The 22563-nt window shown below is 46.6% G+C and overlaps 1 protein-coding gene across 7 annotated transcripts in view; it reads right to left on the bottom strand.

Moving 5' to 3' along the window:
* Positions 1-22563, bottom strand: part of LOC123758638 (uncharacterized) — a 179476-nt gene that overhangs the window by 116658 nt on the left and 40255 nt on the right. For 2 of the 7 annotated variants that reach the window (XM_045743149.2, XM_045743153.2), the window contains exon 3: positions 3161-3448. The gene's annotated coding sequence lies outside the window, so the exon portion shown is untranslated. Of the gene's footprint in view, positions 1-1180; positions 2132-3160; positions 3449-22563 lie in introns of those variants that run through there. The other 5 variants (XM_069334379.1, XM_069334378.1, XM_069334377.1 and 2 more) reach the window with 5 other exon arrangements.

Genomic DNA, 22563 nt, shown 5'->3' on the forward strand with positions numbered 1-22563 from the left:
TGGTGTACCCCCACCTGGTGTACCCCCACCTGGTGTACCCTCACCTGGTGTACCCTCACCTGGTGTACCCCCACCTGGTGTACCCTCACCTGGTGTACCCTCACCTGGTGTACCCTCACCTGGTGTACCCTCACCTGGTGTACCCCCACCTGGTGTACCCTCACCTGGTGTAGCCTCACCTGGTGTAGCCTCACCTGGTGTACCCTCACCTGGTGTACCCTCACCTGGTGTACCCCCACCTGGTGTACCCTCACCTAGTGTAGCCTTATCTACAGCAAGTATACTGTAGTATACATTTTACAGGACTGTGCATACAGGAAGTATACTCTAGTCCTGTACAGTGTTCAGGAGCTCATCATATACACCCAGAACCTGTGTAGACGTCTGGGTGTATATGTTGTCCTCACACAGGTGGGGACAGGTAGAGACTCTGGACTCGTTACTATACACGGACAGATTCACGAAGCAGTAACGCAAGCACTTAGGAACCTGTACATCTTTCCTCAGTCTTTGACGCCTTTGGTTACATTTATTAAACATTTTACAGTCATGAAAACTTGCCAATCAACTGTTGTTATTGTTATAAACAGCCTCCTGGTGCTTCGGAGCTCATTAACTGTTTAATAATTGTAAAAAAAAGCCGCCAAAGATTGAGAAAAGATGTACAGGTTCGTAAGTGCTTGCGTAACTGCTTCGTGAATGTCGTTAGTGTCTTGTTGCTAACGACAATCCTTCTAAGATTACATCCCAGTATCATAATCCCTCATTCTCTACATTTATACATTGATTTGTGGACTTAAGATCTCTACTAATGATCATTCCCAGATTTATATATATATACAAATGTCTCAAAGTTCAGAACTTAACAGCATTAAATTTATCTACCAATCTTTTGTCCAATTTAGAAACCTCGATAGATTGTCCAGGTTGAAATTTCAAGTCATATTCTATACCTATTTCCAAATTAATCGAAACATTTGGAAATGTTGGTGTTAAAGGTTGTCTAAATGGCACACACACACACACATTATATATATATATATATATATATATATATATATATATATATATATATATATATATATATATATATATATATATATATATATATGGGGTGAAGAGCAGAGGTGCCAGTGAAGAGTCTCGGGCACTCCACCCTCAACAATCCATCTATACCCACCTTCACTTGCCCAAGGGGGGGGGGGAATACCCAGTGGGTATCCTGCACACTGGGCACCCCCACACCACCAGGGGGCTCTAGTGGTCTCACGATGAACGACACATGTGGTCTTCCCACCGTATGTGTCCTGAGGCAGGTGTGTGGGGTCCAGTCACAGGGACAGCACCATCAAGATAGGCCTGGCAGAAAAAATGTGGCTCTGGGGTCATTAGTTCACAGTAGTTCACAGTAGTTCACAGTAGTTCACTCTAGTTCACACTAGTTCACAGTAGTTCACAGTAGTTCACAGTAGTTCACTCATATGACCTTCACGACGGCGTAATACTGTGAGGTAAGTTTGGCCAACATTAGCCCCGTCGCTCCCACGGTGAACTGTGCAGTGGTTCACCAATAATTATTACCGTTCACATGTTAACATGTGTGGCACTTGTGGCCAAAATGTATGTTTGGTTCAGACTGATGTACGCCTGTTTTGTCCAGTCAGTCTACACCTGTTGTGTCCAGTCAGTCTACACCTGTTGTGTCCAGTCAGTCTACACCTGTTGTGTCCAGTCAGTCTACACCTGTTGTGTCCAGTCAGGCTACACCTGTTGTGTCCAGTCAGGCTACACCTGTTGTGTCCAGTCAGGCTACACCTGTTGTGTCCAGTCAGGCTACACCTGTTGTGTCCAGTCAGGCTACACCTGTTTTGTCCAGCCACACACCTGTTTTGTCACCTGCAAATCTCCAGCTTATTTCTTTATCCGGATTTTTGTAATAAACCAACACTGAACCGAACCGGACACGTTCCTAACCGAACACTTGATCAGCGTCTCATTTGGCTCCAAGTTTACCCCGTGTGTCACTTGTTCATCCGAACACCGACTTAACCGAACGCTGGCATAAGCGGACACTGAGGAGAGAAGGCCTGGAGTGGCCGGGTGTGGAGCCGTCCGGACGATAACGTTCAGATTACTGGAGTCCAGTATCCGTTTCCCTTGATAATAACTTTAGATATTTCCCAGTGTTCGTTAGTGGCCACCAGGGGCTCCTGTCCCTGGGGGGCCCGGGGCTCCTGTCCCTGGGGGGCCCGGGGCTCCTGTCCCTGGGGGCCAGGGGCTCCTGTCCCTGGGGGGCCCGGGGCTCCTGTCCCTGGGGGCCAGGGGCTCCTGTCCCTGGGGAGCCCGGGGCTCCTGTCCCTGGGGGCCAGGGGCTCCTGTCCCTGGGGGCCATTCCCTGGCCTTCAGTGACTCCTGTCATGTCCCCCATTTACCGGGAGATGACAGGAGGGAGGGAGATGGGACAGAAAAGGGGAAGGAATGGAGGATGAGAGGAGAGGTGGACTACCCCAGGCACCGCCGGGTACCACTCCCAGTGTACGACACTTCACAACACAAGGATGAACTATCCTTGCACCAGATGTACGATAACGGCCGGCCACCTTACGCCTGCTCTCTCACTATACCATATGAAGACTATTGTGGCAGTACAACGGGATCGAACCCGCGTCTCTGATCACCTCAGGCACACACACACACACTCTCTGCCTACTGAACCATGATGGGCAAGCTTAAGCTTTACAATGCAAGACAAAAAGAATACAAATACCTGTAAAAGGCCTATTGGTCCATACAGGAGAGCTCCTATATATGTATATATATATCAACACAAACGCATTCATATGTACAAGTCTAACCTACGCTTGAAACACTACAGTGATCCCCACGTCTATTACCCGGTAATGGGTCCACAAATGAACAATCTTTATCTAAACCAGTATTTACCCCGGTCTTTGTAAGCTTCTCTAGTTTACAAATGTTACCAACAGTCCCTTTCTCACCTTCAGGAAATACTCGATAATAATATCAATTATTATCATTATAATGCGTTACAAATGCAGCCTATTAAGATACGCAACGGCTCATTAACAAATCTATCATTATGCATCGAAGTCGGTAGGTTAAATGGGTTGTTTGATGAATATGATGATGTAAGACTCACCTGTTAGAAGGGGAGGCACCTGCGTGGCCATCATCACCTGGAGACAGTGACCCGTGGAGCACTGTAGGTCACCTGAGGCACCTCACACTACCTGGCATCACCCTACCAGTACCTTGGGTCACCTGACTCAACCTGAGGTCATATGGGTTCACCCAGTGCCACCTAAGATCACCTTGGCTCACCAAGGTCACCTGAGATCACCTGATACAGTCTAAGATCACCTGAGATCACCTACAGTCTTCTCCAGGGGCTACCTGGGGTCATCTTTGTAGGATCAATTCTGTAAGCCTGTGGAAGACAAGAATATCTTAGTAAAATATATTATTAAACACGCACGCACACGCACACGCACGCACACACACACACACACACACACACACACACACACACACACACACACACACACACACACACGCACGCACGAACACACACACACACACACACACGAGTTTGAAGCTTGAGAGGAACAAATACACAAGAAGGAACCCAAGATTAAGAAATAAGGTGTAATATATGAAAGATGAGTGGAGGAAAGAGGTACAAGAGGTGTTAGAGGAGACGAGCAGAGATGAGAGAGGCATGTGCACACTAGCACAGTGGTGAGCAGAGGTGTCACGGGCACGATGACAGACACTTCTCTCAACCACAAGGGGCTCTAATTAACACTTCTCAACACCTTCTTAGTGACATGAGGGACACAAACTACTCCAGGTGTTCAACAGTTAACTTGATGAACACCTTCCAAGGCGACCCAGCCTCGTATATCATAGTACTTATTGCAACTATTTAGTCTACTGTTGCAACCCCAAAGTTCACCTTGTGTAATATTAGTTAAGACAGATTTTAAGAAAAAAGGCTAAGAACTAAACTTAAGGCTTCCTAGGCCTTGTATAGCACATATGTGTATATATATATATATATATATATATATATATATATATATATATATATATATATATATATATATATATATATGCGAACAAGCCTGAATGGTCCCCAGGACTATATGCGAATGAAAACTCACACCCCAGAAGTGACTCGAACCCATACTCCCAGAAGCAACACAACTGGTAACTACAGGGCGCCTTAATCCGCTTGACCATCACGGCCGTCAAAAGGAAGTGATAGCCGAGGCTATTTGAGCCACTTCCCCGACGGCAACTCGGATGGTAATCTTGGGCATAGCATTTCACCAAATCACCTCATTCTTTGGGGCACACGTGAGGAACACAAATGCGAACAAGCCTGAATGGTCCCCAGGACTATATGCGAATGAAAACTCACACCCCAGAAGTGACTCGAACCCATACTCCCAGAAGCAACACAACTGGTAACTACAGGGCGCCTTAATCCGCTTGACCATCACGGCCGTCAAAAGGAAGTGATAGCCGAGGCTATTTGAGCCACTTCCAAATTGGCTCAAATAGCCTCGGCTATCACTTCCTTTTGACGGCCGTGATGGTCAAGCGGATTAAGGCGCCCTGTAGTTACCAGTTGTGTTGCTTCTGGGAGTATGGGTTCGAGTCACTTCTGAGTTTTCATTCGCATATAGTCCTGGGGACCATTCAGGCTTGTTCGCATTTGTGTTCCTCACGTGTGCCCCAAAGAATGAGGTGATTTGGTGAAATGCTATGCCCAAGATTACCATCCGAGTTGCCGTCGGGGAAGTGGCTCAAATAGCCTCGGCTATCACTTCCTTTTGACGGCCGTGATGGTCAAGCGGATTAAGGCGCCCTGTAGTTACCAGTTGTGTTGCTTCTGGGAGTATGGGTTCGAGTCACTTCTGGGGTGTGAGTTTTCATTCATATATATATATATATATATTAGGACTAAAACAACGTGTATTAGGCCTAGGATTGGTTGGATAGGTTAGGTCAAGTTAAGGTATAACTGAAATTCTTCAGTTATATTTCTGATTTTCTAGTAAGATATTTGAACTAATTCAGTAAGAGAAAACGTGAGTTACTGTGGGTCTAACAGTACATACTGACGCGTTGACCAAATAGTTGCTCTAATTATTATTATTTTAGGTGAATTGGCTGTTCAAAGCATACCTACGAGCAGCGACATCTAACAGCCTTGTTGATCAGACCACCAGACACAAGGACTGGTTAGAAACTGGTCTACATGGAGACAGATCCAAGGAACCTCCTTAACGTAAGCTCCAGGTAAGGTAATTTAGAGCCAGGATAAACAAGGCAAGGAAACCAGGATAAACAAGTCAAGGAAACCAGGATAAACAAGGCAAGGAAACAAGGATAAACAAGGCAAGGAAACCAGGATAAACAAGGCAAGGAAACCAGGATAAACAAGGCAAGGAAACAAGGATAAACAAGGCAAGGAAACCAGGATAAACAAGTCAAGGAAACCAGGATAAACAAGGCAAGGAAACCAGGATAAACAAGGCAAGGAAACCAGGATAAACAAGGCAAGGAAACCAGGATAAACAAGGCAAGGAAACCAGGATAAACAAGGCAAGGAAACAAGGATAAACAAGGCAAGGAAACCAGGATAAACAAGGCAAGGAAACCAGGATAAACAAGGCAAGGAAACAAGGATAAACAAGGCAAGGAAACCAGGATAAACAAGTCAAGGAAACCAGGATAAACAAGGCAAGGAAACCAGGATAAACAAGGCAAGGAAACCAGGATAAACAAGGCAAGGAAACCAGGATAAACAAGTCAAGGAAACCAGGATAAACAAGGCAAGGAAACCAGGATAAACAAGGCAAGGAAACCAGGATAAACAAGGCAAGGAAACCAGGATAAACAAGTCAAGGAAACCAGGATAAACAAGGCAAGGAAACCAGGATAAACAAGGCAAGGAAACCAGGATAAACAAGGCAAGGAAACCAGGATAAACAAGTCAAGGAAACCAGGATAAACAAGGCAAGGAAACCAGGATAAACAAGGCAAGGAAACCAGGATAAACAAGGCAAGGAAACCAGGATAAACAAGGCAAGGAAACCAGGATAAACAAGGCAAGGAAACCAGGATAAACAAGGCAAGGAAACCAGGATAAACAAGTCAAACAGCAGCAAGATAGTTGGCTTAAACAGGAGGTTCAAGCACACCTAAATGGCTTGTAGACTTTCAACCCATTTAAGACTGTGTTAGGCCAGTAATAGACTTGATCAGTGTTAGCCCTAAGGTGTTGGACCTGACCAGTGAAGGTCCTAAACTTCTCACATTCCATAATGGCGGTATTTGTGTATTATGTAAGGCTTCTGCTCCCCCCTCTCTCTCCCCCTATTGTGCTGCAAGTGTTGTCTGTGTCTCAAGCGACCACGGTCTCTCAAACATGATGCCAGAACCAACAACCAGAAGAGTCACACATGTCCATTAAACACGCCAGGAGAATATAAATGAGACTTCTGAGAGGTCTTATAGAGGCATATCGATCACCATTAATTATTTTGAACTCAAAAGCATTCAAATCTTAATCGTTTTTTTCAATATTTAGGACTAGAGCAAGATACTGGAACCTGTTACCTTATTCTTCACCGTGTTCCCCCAGAACACGATTCAGCGATTACTTTACATCCAGGTCCACAATTACCTGTCGGTGGTCAGGGATGATTGGTGAAGCAATTGCCGTACTAGGAAATGGAAATTCATTTTCCAAATGAAATGGACCCAAAACAGCAAGTTTTGGCCCCCTGGTAGGTTAGGAGGGCAGCAAGTTTTGGGTCCCCTGGTAGGTTAGGAGGGCAGCAAGTTTTGGGTCCCCTGGTAGGTTAGGAGGGCAGCAAGTTTTGGGTCCCCTGGAAGGTTAGGAGGGCAGCAAGTTTTGGGTCCCCTGGTAGGTTAGGAGGGCAGCAAGTTTTGGGTCCCCTGGTAGGTTAGGAGGGCAGCAAGTTTTGGGTCCCCTGGTAGGTTAGGAGGGCAGCAAGTTTTGGGTCCCCTGGTAGGTTAGGAGGGCAGCAAGTTTTGGGTCCCCTGGTAGGTTAGGAGGGCAGCAAGTTTTGGGTCCCCTGGTAGGTTAGGAGGGCAGCAAGTTTTGGGTCCCCTGGTAGGTTAGGAGGGCAGCAAGTTTTGGGTCCCCTGGTAGGTTAGGAGGGCAGCAAGTTTTGGGTCCCCTGGTAGGTTAGGAGGGCAGCAAGTTTTGGGTCCCCTGGAAGGTTAGGAGGGCAGCAAGTTTTGGGTCCCCTGGTAGGTTAGGAGGGCAGCAAGTTTTGGGTCCCCTGGTAGGTTAGGAGGGCAGCAAGTTTTGGGTCCCCTGGTAGGTTAGGAGGGCAGCAAGTTCTCCTAAGGTCTCAAAAACACATGAAAACTGTTAATATAAAGTGTCCTCTCCTAGTGTAATAGACTAAGCCAGCGGACCCAAAACAGAAAACGGGTCAGTATGCCACTTTTGCCAACCGATTTCATTTCCTAGCACAGCGATGTTTAGCCTTAGTGCGCGTACGAGGGAAAAGTGACTTTATTTGTAAGAGGAGGACGGGTTGTTGTTGTTGTTGTACTACCCTTGTGTCTGGGTCATTCCAACACCGCCATCACCCACGCTCCTCTTCCTGAATGAAATGTGTCATTGTACAATTCCCCCTCACCTTCGTTACTCTTCAGTGACCTTCGCTTAACACTACCATTCCTGTATCCCAGTACTATATATATGAAACATATCAACAGTCACTATTTCTTTAAAATAATAATAATAAAAACAGTTAAAAAATCCCTTTCTTTCATTTATATAAATAATGTTCTGTAATCTAGAGTAAATTAACGCAATTATGAACGCACTCAATAATGTTTTTGCTTTGACTTTCAATGTGATAACCTGGGGAGGTCCCAAGTCCTGAGGAAACCCTGACAACATCACAGGCCATGATGAGCCCCTATTATGTGCTGTGAGTGATCAAGGTGATGACGGAGTTATGGGGTAACCACCATGGTGTCACCGGATAACTTTACTGGCGAGAAGGAAAGTTGTCTCTGTGGTCACTATCTTCTAGCACACACTCTCACCTTTCTTCTTGAGGGCGTGGGGGCGTGGCCCGTGTGAGTGTGGGGGCGTGTGTGAGGGCGTGGCTGGGGGCGTGGCCCGTGTGAGTGTGGGGGCGTGTGTGAGGGCGTGGCTGGGGGCGTGGCCCGTGTGAGTGTGGTGGCGTGAGGGAGTAGAGTAGGGGCGTCCTCTACAACAGTAACCCGCATATTAACATACCATTCTGGTAATACTTCTCCGTCACTCTCATAAGTTCTCTTAACCATTCCTCGTCTGTTCTATAAATTATGATATCCTCATGTTCTGTTGGCAGTTCTTAATTGTTCTTCCATACACTTGTGCTTCTTCTATTTGCCTCCAGACACTGCCTATTGAACTATGGGGTAATGGTCGTCTTGCTTCCCTCAACCCGTCCTCTTAAAAATAACGTGGCTTCTCACTGGTATGCGCTATGGCCAAAAATGGACGTAATTTGAAATGAAATCGGCTCACGAAAGTGATGGACTGTCCCATTTTCTGTTTGAGTTCTCTGGCTTACTCGGTTAGGTTAGCACAGGAAACATTCAATTAACCGAGTAAGCCTCAGGACTCATGGTGTTTTATGATGTTTTGAAACCTTAGAGTAATTTCCTGCCCTCCTAACCTACCTGAGGACCCTTAACTTACTTTTTGGAAAAAAAAATCCAAATTTATTTTCAATCTTTTTTTATTTTTAAATTACGTAATTTTCTGCCATACGGCCAAATTCGGACGTAATATGTAAGAGGAGAGGATGTTGTTATGAGTCGTGGCGTGAAGTGTTGAGTGTCCGTAGTCCCTCATGTTCTGTGTTGACTTTCCTCTAACTTCTCCTCCCCCGCACTATTCCCTCCAGGAATGATCTCACCTTATGGTATTAACGTTTCTGGTATGTTAGCCTTACGCTCCTCCCTTTTATACTCATCCAATACCCTTCATTGTCACTACATATTCCAGTATTAAAACTTCCATGTTAGTGGCTCCTGTTGGCATTTTATGGTCAATGTTTTCAGTATGTATCGCTGGTGTAGCCAAGATGGTTGTTGAGAGAGACCACAGCTGGTTCTACTCCCTTCCTTCTTGACATGTTGTCTGCCTCTCTACCACGTTTATCAACTTCTCTCTTCCCGTCTCTTCCTCTGCTTTGGGCTCGATACTTCCCAGTCAGTCTGGCCATGATTGAAGTCTCCCATTAGTGACAACTGTGCTCTCAGTCTGTGAGCTGCCTCTCACGCTGCACTTGCGGGATATATATGTTTATTCTGTTCGTAATTGTGTATTCGTGCCTCAGTTTTGTGTGCTTGTGAGTTGAGGGAAGGAGCGAAGAGAAGGTGTAGAGCACACACACACACACACACACACACACACACACACACACACACACACACACACACACACACACACACACACACACACACACACACACCTTGTCACCGTCTGCCCGGACTGTCCGCTGTGTTTGGCGCTCCACCATGGTTGGTTTAGGAGATTTTCAGTGTATTCTTTGTTTTTTGTCCTCTGCATGGGTAGTGTACCCTACCACCACAGAGACACTCCCCCCACCACCACAGAGACACTCCCCCCACCACCACAGAGACACTCCCACCACCACTACCACCACAGAGACACACCCCCACTACCACTACTTTCCTCCACCATCACTATCCCATCAAATGTTGGTCACAAAACAGTTATTTGCTTAGCTTACACTGAGTCACAAAGATTGCATGCAGAGAGAGAGAGAGAGAGAGAGAGAGAGAGAGAGAGAGAGAGAGAGAGAGAGAGAGAGAGAGAGAGTTTTCACTGGCTTGAGAGAGTGAGAGTGATCAAAATACACAAGCCAATATTTACCAAGAAAGCAAAAACATTTTAATGCTAAATTTGTTAAGTTGTAGAGATTATTAATACAAGTGAGACGCTGACCTGTTTACTTGTCAAGATATTTTTTGGCAAGATGAAAGATAAGCCAAGATTCTCACCGCTGTTTACCCGCCAAAGTGTAAGCTAACATTTATTATTTTTTTCTGGCGGGAAGTAACAGCTGATTATATTTGGCGGGAAATAACAGCTGACTCAACGTCAACAATTCAACGTGTACCTGAAGCTTCCACACAACAGACATCAATGCCGGGTTAATTAACATCTCGGCTATATACTAGCTTTTAAATTTAACATAATATTTAATTCAGGTAATTTAATTTCATATATTATACAGGTAATTCATAATAAAACAAATTAAGGCGAAAATCGGGGCCATTGGGTCATTGTTACATGGTATAAGTTGGATATGGTCGTACCTCACTAGGACTAATATATATATATATATATATATATATATATATATATATATATATATATATATATATATATATATATATATATATATATATATTACGATAGTTGCGTGTGGGAGGCAGTGTACTGTGTGACACTATAAGGAGTGACAGGAACACGGAGCGGTGATTGACAGTTTGTGCTGAACCAAAGAAGATACGACACACATTATTGGAACCCCAGTTCGATACCTTCCCAGAATTATTGTCAACCCACCATAGTGTGGGTGTAGTGACTGTAGCCCACCATAGTGTGGGTGTAGTGACTGTACCCACCATGGTGTGGGTGTAGTGACTGTACCCCACCATGGTGTGGGTGTAGTGACTGTACCCCACCATGGTGTGGGTGTAGTGACTGTACCCACCATAGTGTGGGTGTAGTGACTGTACTCACCATAGTATGGGTGTAGTGACTGTACCCACCATGGTGTGGGCGTAGTGACTGTACCCCACCATGGTGTGGGTGTAGTGACTGTACCCACCATAGTGTGGGTGTAGTGACTGTACCCCACCATGGTGTGGGTGTAGTGACTGTACCCCACCATAGTGTGGGTGTAGTGACTGTACCCCACCATAGTGTGGGTGTAGTGACTGTACCCACCATAGTGTGGGTGTAGTGACTGTACCCCACCATGGTGTGGGTGTAGTGACTGTACCCCACCATGGTGTGGGTGTAGTGACTGTACCCCACCATGGTGTGGGTGTAGTGACTGTACCCCACCATAGTGTGGGTGTAGTGACTGTACCCCACCATGGTGTGGGTGTAGTGACTGTACCCCACCATGGTGTGGGTGTAGTGACTGTACCCACCATAGTGTGGGTGTAGTGTCTGTACCCACCATGGTGTGGGTGTAGTGACTGTACCCACCATAGTGTGGGTATAGTGACTGTACCCACCATAGTGTGGGTATAGTGACTCTACCCACCATAGTGTGGGTGTAGTGACTGTACCCCACCATAGTGTGGGTGTAGTGACTCTACCCCACCATAGTGTGGGTGTAGTGACTGTACCCCACCATAGTGTGGGTGTAGTGACTCTACCCACCATAGTGTGGGTGTAGTGACTGTACCCACCATGGTGTGGGTGTAGTGACTGTACCCACCATGGTGTGGGTGTAGTGACTGTACCCACCATAGTGTGGGTATAGTGACTGTACCCACCATAGTGTGGGTGTAGTGACTGTACCCACCATAGTGTGGGTGTAGTGACTGTACCCACCATAGTGTGGGTGTAGTGACTGTACCCCACCATAGTGTGGGTGTAGTGACTCTACCCACCATAGTGTGGGTGTAGTGACTGTACCCACCATAGTGTTGGTGTAGTGACTCTACCCACCATAGTGTGGGTGTAGTGACTGTACCCACCATGGTGTGGGTGTAGTGACTGTACCCACCATAGTGTGGGTGTAGTGACTGTACCCCACCATAGTGTGGGTGTAGTGACTGTACCCACCATGGTGTGGGTGTAGTGACTGTACCCACCATAGTGTGGGTGTAGTGACTGTACCCACCATGGTGTGGGTGTAGTGACTGTACCCCACCATAGTGTGGGTGTAGTGACTGTACCCACCATAGTGTGGGTGTAGTGACTGTACCCACCATAGTGTGGGTGTAGTGACTGTACCCACCATGGTGTGGGTGTAGTGACTCTACCCACCATAGTGTGGGTATAGTGACTGTACCCACCATAGTGTGGGTGTAGTGACTGTACCCACCATAGTGTGGGTGTACCGTGCGGTAGGGTACAAGCCCCAGGGAAGACATGGGAGAACTTTACAAGTCCCTACAAATGTGAGAAGCTTCAGAGAGACTGAACTTGAAATGAAAAGCTTGAGGGCAATGACAATAGCGCGAGCCTGCAGACCTTCCAGACTGTAGTGGCGTGTACCCCGGGGTGCCTGCCATGTGTCCTGGGAGGGAGAGAGACACGGGAGGCAGTAGTGAGGAAGGAGAGAGACAACATACAAGGTATATCCTCCACATAAACCCACCCACCTGCACCCTGTATATGGACCCACCATCTGTCTGGCCACCTGGTCTAAGGAGGAGCTCCTTACTCTTCTCTCAACACGCCGCTCAACCAACACAAAACGGCGCCGTCGTGCGTCAGTAAGACACTGTAACACTAATGTTGGTGGCGGGAGTAAGTGTTAGTAAGGATAAACTATTATATACTAAGTAAGGACAAGTATACCCCCACAGTCTTGGCGTGACTTGTTCCTCACAGAGCTGTCGGAAGACCTCTTGAAGGTCTAGAGCTGTGACACACTGTTTCATGTGTCCTGCTTCACTCACTCATCAAACCCTCTCTCTCATAGTCAATAACATATGTAGGTAACAAAGTCTCTTACAAATATTATATATATATATATATATATATATATATATATATATATATATATATATATATATATATATATATATATATATATATATATATATATATCAGATTAAGGATTCTAACACGAATCTTCTCAATATTTCTTAAGTTTTTCTTCACTGTCAAGGGAAGTTGAAAAATTAACTCTCCAAAGTTAATGTTTACACTTTATTCTAGTCTGACGCCTGGGGGGCTGTGCTCCGCAAGGTACACCTTACATGTTCAAAGACAAGTTTACCGCGTCAGAGTATAATAAAGTGTAAAAATGAGCTTTACACTGGACTTCCTGATGATCCGTAGACAAGCCGCAGTGCCAGAGGTGCCATGAGCCAGGCCTCATTCAGGCAGTGACAACGTCAGTCAGTCTAGTGTTGTTGTCGCTTGCCTCCCCTCACTTGTTTTGTCTGACACATTGTCATAACACTCCTCGCTTATGTCTTGTTTACATTCTTGTACTTGGAGATCACCTGAGAGTTGTGGTCTAGTGACACTTAGATTTGATAGCCCAAGATGAGGCTCAACCTTGGCATTATCTCGTGCAAGCTTAGCAACACAGCAACACTGTCATGTGCACGTCGTAGTAACACACCAACGCTCACAATATCAACGACAATTCAACGTTATTAACGGTGATTTAAGGAGGAACCAACGCCGCTCCTGTGAACTGTATCCAGTGGGACCTGGCCAGTCCCAGTGGGACCTGGCCAGGGCCAGTGGGACCACCACGGAGGTGCAACAATGTAACAGTTTGATAATAATGGTCTTTGTCGGGGACAGGAAGCGTGTTCCTAGGGTCACTGTGGCGCCCCCTAGGCCGCCACCTGACCTTCCACACGGTGCCACCCACCACAGTTACCTCACTCCACCACACCTGCTGGCCAACACACACTTCCAGTGAAAGGAAAAAGTGCCCAACCATATCTGTCCCGGCCCAGACTCGAACCCGGGACTGTGAATGGAAGTCGACTGTATAAGGTTACCTCCACACCTGGCAAAGCCTATACAAATGTCTGCCATTTGCAGGTGTGCCACACATCTGAGCTTAGCACTCAGCTAAGCTCCTTCTCACCAGGACTTTAAGCTCAGTATAAGCCTCTTCCGCCAGCTATTTGATTGGTCAGAGACGCAGCGTCATGCTGCTTAACGCCTCTTTCATTGGCCGAGGCCTCTGACGCTAAGCCAATCATACATCACCGCCTCTCTTATTGGTCCAAATATTGTGGCAGGATGTGCTGGCGGAGGTGACGTCACACCATATCTGCTCGGCCAGTCTTGTTCTGCACCACAACACTGCCACCTCCAACACTGCCACCTCCAACACTGCCACCTCCTACACTAATTACCTCCACATCAGTACGAGTCTTCAGGAGGATTCGAACCAGTGCGCTGGACAAAAGCAAGGCGACCTGGGCCTCGAGTGAACACTCTCGGGTTGCTGAGGCTGGCACAGAAGCCTCATTAAGGTTTAACACAACGACCCTAACGAGGCTTTAGTGGAAGCCTCAGCAACCCGAGAGGATTCAGTCGGGTCCCAGGGTGCAATGCCTTTGACCATGTTGTTGAACACCTAGTTGTGCTTGCGGGGGTTGAGCTCTGGCTCTTTGGTCCCGCCTCTCAACTGTCAATCAACTGGTGTACAGGTTCCTGAGCCTACTGGGCTCTATCATATCTACACTTGAAACTGTGTATGGAGTCAGCCTCCACCACATCACTGCCTAATGCATTCCACCTGTTTAACTACTCTGACACTGGAAAAGTTCTTTCTAACGTCTCTATGAGACCTTAACGTAGCGCAGTGGTCTACATCGTCGCCTAGGAGTCCTCAGCATATAAGTTACAAGGAATCATTTATGGTGGTGTTAGCAGGGAACACTTAGATGGAGTTAGAGATCTTCCGTGTGGAGAGAATAGAGGTGACAAGGTTTACATCCCCCAGAGAGACGTAGAGTAGAGGTGGCAAGGTTTACATCCCCCAGAGAGAGGAAGAGTAGAGGTGGCAAGGTTTACGGAGTGATGGAGCACCAAAGTTCAACAAGTGTTGCATATATCAACACACAGTAGACCAGGAAACATATAAATTTAACAAGATAAGATTGAGAAGAGACCTGAGCCAGTACTGGGGGTCGGAGGCACGAGTGCTGCTTTAGGGAAGACGTGAGAGACATGAGACGTGGAGGGTCAAGTTGAGAGACGCAGTGAAGGTGGTCATGTCTCACAACCTGTGGAAGGCGGGGCCGGGAGCTCACCTCAACCCTGCAAGCACACCTGGGGCAGTACGCACACACACACACACACACACACACACACACACACACACACACACACACACACACACACACACACACACACACACACACACACACTGATGAATCGCCTAACCGGTTTCAGAACCTGGGGTTTAGGAGTAAATCCCAACACCACCACCATCACCACTATTAATACCACCACCACCACCACTAATTATACCACCACCACCACCACCACTATCAATACCACCACCACCACCACTAATTATACCACCACCACCACCACCACCACTAATTATACTACCACCATCACCACCACCACCACTCCTGTCCCAGAGTAGACCCAGGTATACGTGTGGAGTATACCTGGGTGTAGCCTCTGGTGTATACTAACATGTATACTGATGCACGACACATACACCACAGGCAGGTGTGTCTATAAGGTAAATGTATGAGACAAATTCTACTGAAGGACCAGGTGTATATAATGTAAGCAGCCAGATATAGTCTACATCTGAGTCAGGTATATATAATGGAAACTCAGATATAATTATTTAAATTTTGCCAATTATTTAAAATATACTCTCTACATCAAAGCCAGGTGTGTGAGGGTTAACAGTCAACTAGGGTGCCAGGTGTGTGAGGGGTAACAGTCAACCAGGGAGCCAGGTGTGTGAGGTTAACAGTCAACTAGGGAGCCAGGTGTGTGAGGTTAACAGTCAACTAGCGAGCCAGGTGTGTGAGGTTAACAGTCAACTAGGGAGCCAGGTGTGTGAGGTTAACAGTCAACTAGGGAGCCAGGTGTGTGAGGGTTAACAGTCAACTAGGGGCCAGGTGTGTGAGGGTTAACAGTCAACCAGGGAGCCAGGTGTGTGAGGTTAACAGTCAACTAGGGAGCCAGGTGTGTGAGGGTTAACAGTCAACTAGGGGGCCAGGTGTGTGAGGGTTAACAGTCAACTAGGGGGCCAGGTGTGTGAGGTTAACAGTCAACCAGGGAGCCAGGTGTGTGAGGTTAACAGTCAACCAGGGAGCCAGGTGTGTGAGGTTAACAGTCAACTAGGGGGCCAGGTGTGTGAGGTTAACAGTCAACTAGGGGGCCAGGTGTGTGAGGTTAACAGTCAACTAGGGGGCCAGGTGTGTGAGGTTAACAGTCAACTAGGGGGCCAGGTGTGTGAGGGTTAACAGTCAACTAGGGGGCCAGGTGTGTGAGGTTAACAGTCAACTAGGGGGCCAGGTGTGTGAGGTTAACAGTCAACTAGGGGGCCAGGTGTGTGAGGTTAACAGTCAACTAGGGGGCCAGGTGTGTGAGGTTAACAGTCAACTAGGGGGCCAGGTGTGTGAGGTTAACAGTCACCTAGGGAGCCAGGTGTGTGAGGTTAACAGTCAACTAGTGAGCCAGGTGTGTGAGGGTAACAGTCAACTGTGTGACCCCGTGCAGGTGACGTCAGTGTTGGAGTGAGTCATGGCTGTGTTTACACCTGCGCGCGCACCTCCTCCGCGACGCTCACTTGTTTCCTCTCTCAACGCCTCTTCTCTTATTCTCCTTTGCTGCTGCTTCTGATTTTCCCTTGTTCTTACTGGTCCTATTCTTTTTCATGGGCATCTGCCCGTCTCCCTGTTCTTGTTGTCCATATTTTGTCATGTTTGTTGTGCGTCTGTATTCACCTAGTTGTGTTTTGCGGGGGGTTGGGCTTCTGCTCCTTGATCCCGCCTCTCAACTGTTAGTTAACCGGTATGCAGATACCTGAGCCTATTAGGCTTCATCATTTCTACATTTGAAACTGTGTACGGACTCCGCCACACCACTTCCAAGTGCAATGTATTTCCGTTCGTGTACACACACACACACACACACACACACACACACACACACACACACACACACACACTAGGTTTGCCACCAGACTAGTACCCGAGCTGAGAGGTATGAGCTATGAGGAGAGGCTACGGGAATTAAACCTCACTTCGCTGGAAGACAGAAGAGTTAGGGGGGACATGATCACCACATTCAAGATTTTCAAGGGAACTGACAGGGTAGATAAAGACAGTCTATTTAACACAAGGGGCACACGCACAAGGGGACACAGGTGGAAACTGAGCGCCCAAATGAGCCACAGAGATATTAGAAAGAACTTTTTTAGTGTCAGAGTGGTTGACAAATGGAATGCATTAGGCAGTGATGTGGTGGAGGCTGACTCCATACACAGTTTCAAGTGTAGATATGATAGAGCCCAATAGGCTCAGGAACCTGTACACCTGTTAATTGACAGTTGAGAGGCGGGACCAAAGAGCCAAAGCTTAACCCCCGCAAGAACAATTAGGTGAGTGCACACACACACACACACACACACACACACACACACACACACACACACAGGAGAGGGGTGGCAGTGATAGAGGAGGTGTGAGGGTCCTCCAGGGCTCTACCCTTGCACCAGTGTATACATGAGTGAGCCGCCAGAGAAGGCGGGGTCACACACAACACCTACACACGACACAAACACCTCCACAAGAACAACAACACCCGGACACGGCAGGAACTACACAGGCAGCAGGCTACACGCACCGGGGGGGGGGGGAGTAGTGCCACATAACCCCCAGAATACAATGTTTGGGAGAGGAGAGAGGCCGGGAGCACACAATACTACAGGAGAGGGACCTCTTACACCAATCACAACAGGAAGTGAACGTGTACGTGTGTGTGTGTGTGTGCGTGTGTGTGTGCGTGTGTGCGTGCGTGTGTGTGTGTGTGTGTGTGTGTGTGTGTGTGTGTGTGTGCGTGTGTGCGTGCGTGTGTGTGTGTGTGTGTGTGCGTGTGTGCGTGTGTGCGTGCGTGTGTGTGTGTGTGTGTGTGTGTGTGTGTGTGTGTGTGTGTGTGTGAAGGGTAAGACATACATTCAGTTATAAAGCTTTTTTTCCTCTCCAAGTCTAGGTTTACCAGTCCGTCCTCCTGTGTTGGTAGCACTTATAGGAAGCCTGAGCACCACAGTACATATACCGACGTTCAACACAGCACTTATAGGAAGCCTGAGCACCACAGTACACATACCGACGTTCAACACAGCACTTATAGGAAGCCTGAGCACCACAGTACACATACCGACGTTCAACACAGTTACAAAGTAGAAATCGGTACTATTAAATTTGGACAAACCGGAAAACGATTTTCTACTGATGTTGCAAAACTAACTTAACCTAACCTAAACTAAACTTGGTAGGCCTAATACACAATATCTGAGGCCTAATAGTACATATGTGTACTATACTAGGCGCAAGAATATTTTCGTTTGTGTTTTAAGCTTCAGTTTTCGGACTATAAAGTGAACAGTACAAATGAACAAATCCACAAGGGCCGTGACGAGGGTTCGAACCTACGTCCGAGAGCATCCCAGACGCTGCCTTAATGGACTCAGCTACGACATGGTAAAAGAATTGTAACCAGAAGTTCTACTGACCTTACGTGGACCCTACAGCCTCTCCGAGACACAAACCAGGATTTTACACAACTCCCCCCTGCACTCGAGCTGTCACTAGGCCGTTCTCCCTCTTCGCCCTTACTTCATTACACACAGAAATCACAACAGTGTGATGCATCAAATGGACACATCCACAAGGGCCGTGACGAGTGTAAAATAAAAAAGGGAACTGTGTAAAATCCTGGTTTGTGTCTCGGAGAGGCTGCAGGGTCCAACTAAGGTCAGTAGAACTTCTGGTTACAATTCTTTTACCATGTCGTAGCTCAGTCCATTAAGGCAGCGTCTGGGATGCTCTCGGACGTAGGTTCGAACCCTCGTCACGGCCCTTGTGGATTTGTTCATTTGATGCATCACGCTGTTATGATTTCTGTGTGGAATAGTACAAAATTCTATCTAATTGCTTAGTACGTCAGTGTACTATGGTGCACATAGTTATAAAAAGTACTATCTTAACAGGAGGATGAGTTGCCTTTACACACTACCTTCACATGTATTATTTTTGCAAATATATAATAATTTTGTGTTAAATAGTTGTAAACTTTAGAGGTAAAAACTAAGTGCATAGTTGTAGGAAACATTACTACCTGCAGTACGGGCCATTCTGCTCAATATAACTATGGGTGTCACAACTTAAGGAATAATTGCTAACACTACAACACATACGTTAGCACAGTGCTGGAATATGCAGCACCACCATGAAATCCCCTCCCTAGTTTACAACACACAAATAAACTGACAAAGTCCTGATAAGTGTTTAAAGACTAGTGCAGGAGTGGAACAGAGACATGACAACGAAGTGCAAGATACTGAGGGCAAGAATGGGTATAGAGACAAACTTCACTGTGAGGGAGAAGGGCACATGGAGGCCCAGAAGGAAGGTGAAACACCCACGAACTACAAATACAAATAATCGCCAACAGAACCTGACCTAACCTAACCTGACCTAACCTAACCTAACCTAACCTGACCTAACCTAACCTAACCTAACCTAACCTAACCTAACCTGACCTAACCTAACCTAACCTAACCTAACCTGACCTGACCTAACCTAACCTAACCTAACCTAACCTAACCTAACCTGACCTAACCTAACCTGACCTAACCTGACCTAACCTAACCTAACCTAACCTAACCTAACCTAACCTAACCTGTGTCTATATATTCACTTTATACTCATAAAAATAATATTAATTCATATTTGAGAAAAGTTCTGTTTTGAATAAACAGCATGTTCAAATTGATGAATGTCTCTTTGGGGTCAACCGCTGGATGGAATGGACCTGGTGTGAGGACGGGTTGCTTTAGGGATGACCGCCGGTTGGACAAGCCTAGCCTGAGGACAGGTACAGCTAGACAGACACACACACACACACACACACACACACACACACACACACACACACACACACACACACACACACACACACACACACACACACATACACATACACACACACATCTACTACTATCTACCTATCTATTGTATTAATATTCAGTTATTTGTATCGTAGCTTCTGTCCTTGTCGACCAGTTTATATAATATCTGATGACCGCTTGACCACAGTAGCTGGCTACCTGTCACCGTCGTCCTCCTCTCTGTCACTTTACCTGTTAAACGTCCTCTCCAGTCTCTTCCTGTCATCCTCCTACACTATTCTCTCTTCTGTTTTATTTCTTGAATAATAACATATTCAATATTTGTTTTTTCATCTATTCCCTCCAGTTCAAAATTCCAGTTCAAAATTTCAGTTCAAAATCCTGTTATTTTTCAGTGCCGTTCTGACTGCCTGTGTCGTTTTGACTGTGTCGTTTTGACTGTCTGTGTCGTTTTGACTGTCTGTGTCGCTTTGTCTATTGTTTTACTCTTAATATATTTTCACTGTCACTGTGGTGGTGGTGACTGTCACTGTGGTGGTGGTGACTGTCACTGTGGTGGTGGTGACTGTCACTGTGGTGGTGGTGACTGTCACTGTCGTGTACAGTCGTCCAAGGCTGTCACCTCATGTTTTCATTACTATATCTTATTTATATTTCTATTTATAAAGACAAGAAGGTCTTCCCTCCCTTGTTCACCCCCCCCCTCCCCTCCCCTCACTCCCCCCCCCTCCTCCCCCTCCCCTTAGGCTGGTGTCGATCACTAAGGAATGACTCATAGATGAGCACACACACACACGCACGCACGCGCGCGCGCACACACACACACACGTTGGCGGCACCAAAGAGCCAAAGCTCAACCCCCGCAAGCACAATTAGGTGAGTACACACGCGCACGCGCGCGCACACACACACACACACACACACACACACACACACACACACACACACACACACACACACACAAACACAAACACGCTGCGGGAAATGCACCTTACGACCCTGGAGGACAGAAGAGTAAGGGGAGACATGATCACAACCTACAAAATCCTCAGGGGAATCGACCGGGTAAACAAAGATAAACTATTCAACACTGGCGATACGCGAACAAGGGGACACAGGTGGAGACTGAGTACCCACATGAGCCACAGAGACGTTAGAAAGAACTTTTTCAGTGTCAGAGTAGTTAACAGATGGAATGCATTAGGCAGTGATGTGGTGGAGGCTGACTCCATACACAGTTTTAAATGTAGATATTATAGAGCCCAGTAGGCTCAGGAATCTGTACACCAGTTGATTGACAGTTGAGAGGCGGGACCAAAGAGCCAGAGCTCAACCCCCGCAAGCACAAATAGGTGAGTACAAATAGGTGAGTACACACACACACACTGAAAAAAAGGCTGGCATTCCGAAAGGGAAACTATGAGAAAATAAGAAAATTTCTAACAGATATAAATGGGAAACAGAGCTCAGGGGAAAGACGGCCCAAGATATGATGGACTACATCACCCACAAGTGCAAGGAAGCAGCAAACAAGTTTGTCCCAGTCCAAAAGGAAAACTGAGAAATGAAGATGAGAAACCCATTGTTTAATCAGAGATGTAGGATAGCTAAGCAGCAAAGTAAAAGGGCATGGAGAATGAATGGAATGAATGAATAATATGGAATGAATATGTCAGGATGAGAAGAGAGGCAGAAAGACAATACGAAAATGACATCGCAAGCAAGGCAAAGACTCAGCCTAATTTGTTGCATAGCCACATCAGGAGAAAAACAACAGTAAAGGAACAGGTTATGAAATTAAGGATAGGGGCAGAAGGATTCACTACAAACGACAAGGAAGTGTGTGAGGAACTGAATAAGAAATTCCAGGTCTTCACCTTAGAGCAAGGAGAAGTTCTAGAGATAAGAGAGGGAATAGTTAACCAGGAACCACTGGAAGAGTTTGAGATTACCAGCGGGGAAGTAAGGAAGTGTTTACTAGAGTTGGATGTGATAAAGGCTATAGGCCCTGATGGAATCTCCCCTTGGATACTAAAGGAAGGAGCAAGAGAACTGTGCCTCCCACTCTCCATAGTGTATAACAAATCACTGGCAACAGGCGAACTGTCAGATATTTGGAAAGCAGCTAACGTAGTCCCGATATACAAGAAAGGGGATAGACAGGAGGCACTGAATTACTGGCCGGTGTCCCTAACCTGCATACCATGCAAGATGATGGAGAAGATTGTGCGAAGAAAGCTAGTGGAACATCTGGAGTGAAAGAACTTTGTAACACAGCATCAACATGGGTTCAGGGATGGCAGGTCCTGCCTCACAGGGTTAGTTGAATTCTACGACCAGGCAACAAAAATAAGACAAGAAAAAGAAGGGTGGGCAGACTGCATATTTTTGGATTGTCAGAAAGCCTTTGATACAGTGCCACACAAGAGGCTAGTGAAAAAGCAGGAGATGCAGGCTGGAGTGAAAGGGAAGGTACTCCATTGGATAAGGGAGTACCTAAGCAACAGAAGACAACGAGTCACTGTGAGCGGTGAGGTCTGAGATTGGCGAGACGTCACAAGTGGAGTCCCGCAGGGGTCAGTCCTTGGACCTATACTGTTTCTGATATATGTAAATGATCTCCCAGAGGGTA

This window comes from Procambarus clarkii, chromosome 31 (genome assembly GCF_040958095.1).
Source record: "Procambarus clarkii isolate CNS0578487 chromosome 31, FALCON_Pclarkii_2.0, whole genome shotgun sequence".
In the NCBI taxonomy this organism is placed as follows: domain Eukaryota; kingdom Metazoa; phylum Arthropoda; class Malacostraca; order Decapoda; family Cambaridae; genus Procambarus; species Procambarus clarkii.